The sequence below is a fragment of the Asparagus officinalis genome, chromosome 5 (assembly GCF_001876935.1).
Source record: "Asparagus officinalis chromosome 5, Aspof.V1, whole genome shotgun sequence".
In the NCBI taxonomy this organism is placed as follows: domain Eukaryota; kingdom Viridiplantae; phylum Streptophyta; class Magnoliopsida; order Asparagales; family Asparagaceae; genus Asparagus; species Asparagus officinalis.
In genome coordinates this window covers 109,489,849-109,494,448 of record NC_033798.1, presented here as the reverse complement: position 1 = coordinate 109,494,448, position 4,600 = coordinate 109,489,849, and the positions used below count along the sequence as shown (strand labels likewise).

General features: G+C 34.3%; 1 long non-coding RNA gene across 3 annotated transcripts; it reads left to right on the top strand.

The window, feature by feature from the left end:
• Window positions 9-3,630, top strand: LOC109840639. 3 transcript variants are annotated; one of them, XR_002246967.1, is made up of 7 exons: window positions 9-195; window positions 263-375; window positions 980-1,089; window positions 1,312-1,414; window positions 2,164-2,299; window positions 2,656-2,778; window positions 3,354-3,630. It is a non-coding gene; the product is annotated as an uncharacterized LOC109840639 (long non-coding RNA). The 3 variants fall into 3 exon arrangements; XR_002246966.1 differs by lacking the exon at window positions 2,164-2,299; XR_002246968.1 differs by lacking the exons at window positions 9-195; window positions 263-375; window positions 2,164-2,299 and adding an exon at window positions 398-437.

Below are 4,600 nucleotides of genomic sequence, written 5' to 3'. Positions count from 1 at the left end.
CCCCCCTCCTTTTCTTCCCCTTTCACCCACCCGCCTACCTGCCTACCCGAACTCTCTCCAATGGATCATATTGCAAGAAGAAGAAAAAGTGAAACCTCATCTTATACACCGGCGCCGACGTTGTCGCCGCCATCGCCATTAACCTCATCGTATCTTCCGTCAACGCTCACAGAGAAAAGCTCAAGAAGAAAAAATGTAAGAGCCCTAGCCCTCGATTTACAATATATCCTCTCTTATTTGCTTTTAATTTCCGCTTACTTAGGACTCGCGGGGACAAATGTGCGAATCAATCTCTTCGCATCCGAGATCAAGAGACTAGTTGATGATAAATCGAAGGAGGTTTATGATTCTGTAGCCTCAGTTACCCTCGAGAAAGTATGTGATTTCTTTGATTTTGGGAGGTTTATGATTCTGTAGCCTCAGTTACCCTCGAGAAAGTATGTGATTTCTTTGATTTTGGTGCTTTCTGTGTTATTTGCACTTTAATATCCCTACCCTCGAGAAAGTATGTGATTTCTTTGATTTTGGTGCTTTCTGTGTTATTTGCACTTTAATATCCCAGAGTGTCACCATTTTGAACATTAATAACTTGGCCTTCTATTTTGACAGTTTGATACCCACAAAGTGCAAAAAAATAGTAGGCATTAAATTTTGTTCAAGAATGTCAACATAGAAAAGTGAATGAGGAACAGATTTTCTTAACCAATTTTAGTTTTTTGAGTTTGGTGAAAGTCATGAACAAAGTTAGGGCTTTGGGTATCAAATTGTCAAGTTAATGTCAATTTGAATAGTTTGGTGAAAGTCATGAACAAAGTTAGGGCTTTGGGTATCAAATTGTCAAGTTAATGTCAATTTGAATGCTTTGGGGTTATCAAGTTAAAGGGGGAAACTTTGGTGTATTTGATTGCAAAGAAGTCTTCTTTTGATTTTTTTTGTGTTGAATGTTGTTAGTTATCTTACAAATTTGAACTTTGTGAAGGTTACATATATGAATGTTATAGCGCCCCCGGCAGAGCTCGAAGCATACCAATTTCCCTTATCGAGCTCCGTCGCTGAAATAAGATTGGATTCTTTCTTTTTGATGTGTAGGTGCGGATTCCTTTACATTTTGTTGTTATTCATTACACATGCTTACTATTGGTTGTTGCTAAATAGATTGAGTTTAATGTTTTCAAACTTCATATTCTTTGTGTTTGTTGTCACTTTGAAGCAGAATGGCCGTTACCGTATTGCGAATGAACAAAAGGATTCATTTGGGGCCTCGGAGTTCATTTTATTCTATTTTCTCTGATTTTTTGATGATTTTTTCAGCGGTTTCCTTGGGATCCAAGGTTCGGTATCCTCTTCAATCCAACGCGAGATCGAAGGCGTCAGCGATCGATGATTCATCTAAATCTTCTTCAGTTTCTCAAAGGTGTGATCCATTCCCTATCTGTCATTTTATTTTTTTATTTTTTGTCAAATTTATCATAAATAATTTGGGAGTAGTTTGCTTATTTTGATCTAATATCTAATTCTGTTATTTATTTGGAAATCGATGAGATAAATTTGACCAATATGTTTAAGCAAATAAAAGTCCAACTCGACATTACAACATTTTAGCCGATATTCTTTTACGCCTCGTTTGGTACGCGAGAATGGACTCAAATAAGAATAGAATGGAAGAAGGAATGGAATGGAATTAATGTGAGAATGAAATAGTCATTCTCATTCTCACGTTTGGGTGTAATTTATAAAATGAAGTGTAGTCATTCTCATTCTCACGTTTGGGTGTAATTTATAAAATGAAGTGGGAATGGACGTATTTTAAAATTGTATATTTTATTGATTCTCATTTAAGTGGGAATGCTCATTCCCTATCATTTCATTGGGAATGCTCATTCCCACATAAAGTGGGAATTGATGAGAAGTGGGAATGGACATTCCAACTTCAAAAAAGAGGGTGTGTTTGGTGGGAAGGAATGAGAAGTGAGAATGACCATTCCATTCCATCTCATTCCCGCGTACCAAACGAGGCCTTAAGGTCGAAGTGTCATCTGTTATCAAGGAATCATGATATACTGCTCAATTACTGCAAAGTAGGAAATAAAAGAATATTGTGTCCATATCGTTTTTCGGCAAGCCTTATAAAAAGATATATCGGCCGGTATAATGGTTATGTAGGGCATATCTAAAACAATGTTGAGGAGGAAATTCTGCTCTCTAAAATCTCATTCTACTAAGGAGGAACAGTCTGCAAATAAAAAAGGGAAGCTGACCCGATAGACTTCTGTATTGCAGTATGGAGGCAGATAGAGAAGTAAGAATTTTATGCCTTCGCAATTTTATGCCTTCGCAGTGCTTATAGCGCATAATTTTAATACTTCTGTACGATGCAATAATATGAAGCATATCCCAATTAATATATGTTTTAGTATATACCAAACTGTCATGCTAAAATATGTTATGTGGTTATGTTTGCTAATTCCATGTGTGTTTTTCTATGTATTGGTTATTTTATTCTAAATATACCTCATGATGACTAAAGCTTACTCATTTAATTAAACTTCAGCATAAATATTCTAAAATTTTTAAGCCTATGTTATATTTTGAAGCGTAGTTTTTTCTGTGACAAAACATATCTTAATTTTATGATTGCGGTAATCGTATGTTTAGCAATGAGGATGTTACTATTGGAGCTATGATGCTTGCAATGCAATCATGAAGATAATTGGGCACTTTGTTCTCCAGACTGTACAACATCTTCAATTTCTGTTTAGGACATTCCTAAGTGCTCAGGTTCGTACAGTTTTTCTCTGTTTTTTATTTTGAACTTCAGTATTACATATGATGGATGTTGCCTATAGGGAGCTTTTATAGTTAATACTTGATTAAATCATGACTTTGAATATGATGGATGTTGAAGCGCGCATGTTTATACCTTTCTGAAAAACAATTCTGATATTATCATATTAGAACAGTGTTTTCTTTGATGTACTTTTAGTAAAATCCAAGGCATCTGGAATAAGAGAATTTCAAATACTCTACTGAGCTAATGGATATTTATTGGAAATAGCTGAATGATCATGCAATTTATGTAATAGTTTAGTTCAATCTAACACGTATTGGGTATCTTTTCTTTTTTCTTTTTTCAGCACATATCATAAGCACCTGGAGGATAATAACAATAGTAGTAGAAACAAAACATTCATGAGAAGAATCTTGATAATTTAGTAATTATTATACGTGCAGCAAATGTTGAATTCTATTAAACTATGCTTTTGACATACATAACTCTGATTTCTTGGAAGCTCTCCTTTTACATAATGTAGGGCGTTATCATTGTTCTTCAAATTGACTTTTCCTTTTTCCAGGGTTATGCAACCCAGAGGCAAAGATGTTAATGCTCCATAAAAGAGAAATTTGTTCGAGCTCCTACTTCTGATCAATAGCCAGTTTTGTTCAGTTCATACTTTTACCAATAAATACCTTCCAAGAGAAGCCTGTACAGGAAACCATCCCCAATCTGGGAACAGTGTGTGATTGAAATTCATTGCTCGCCGGATGCTTATTTATTTGCTAAGGATCAAATTCTTATATATATGTTCATCTTGTCCATTACTTTGAGGTCATATACACAAATTTTGTCAATTTTTTCTTTGCCCATGCAGACTGCAGATGTCCGTTGATTGTTCGATAAAATGGATAAATACATTACTGAATGATTGAAGTTTATAAAATTATAGCTTAATATACAAAGTTGATTCAGAACCAGATTAATACCTAAGATAAAAGTCTGTATTCAGGTTAATAGATTTTCATTATTAACTGGATTAGATTGGCTTAGTGAAAGACAACCATGATCACAACTCATCTGCAGAAATCATAAGCCAAACGCAATCACAACTTTCTATTTCTTAATTCAGCCTGATCATGAATTACCATGTTCAAATAATGACTGTAGTGAGTTGGATTAGTTGAGTTCGGAACGGATGGCTAGATTGATCTATCAAATTGATTTTAAAATTCAGATGCTCTACATTTATACGTGCAAACTTTTAGAGAAATATATAACTGAATTGGGTAAAAAGATGGAGTAAATCCAAGTATACAAAAATAAAATCGGCTGTCTGTTCCGAACTCAAGGTAATAAGAAATTATTTGAACATGGTATTACTTGGTGAATAAACAACAAAAAGAATGAAGTATTAATACTTTTGATGATTATTCTGTGATTTGTTTCAATAGACATTTTGAAGCAAATACTTCATACTTTCATGCATCCATCAAACAGAGGATGCATTACAATAAATTGTTGCTCTTTATAAGAGAGAGGGAGTTAAGGTTACTGATAAGGAAGATGTGAAGAATGAATTAATTAGCTTTTATAAGAATATGCTTGCGGATTCTACTAATGTCCAATAAGGAAGATGTGAAGAATGAATTAATTAGCTTTTATAAGAATATGCTTGCGGATTCTACTAATGTCCAGATTGTTGATCCTAAAGCCTATGAGAGGTAGCTTTTATAAGAATATGCTTGCGGATTCTACTAATGTCCAGATTGTTGATCCTAAAGCCTATGAGAGGGGTAAATTTTCTGAAGATAATTGCATTTAGTT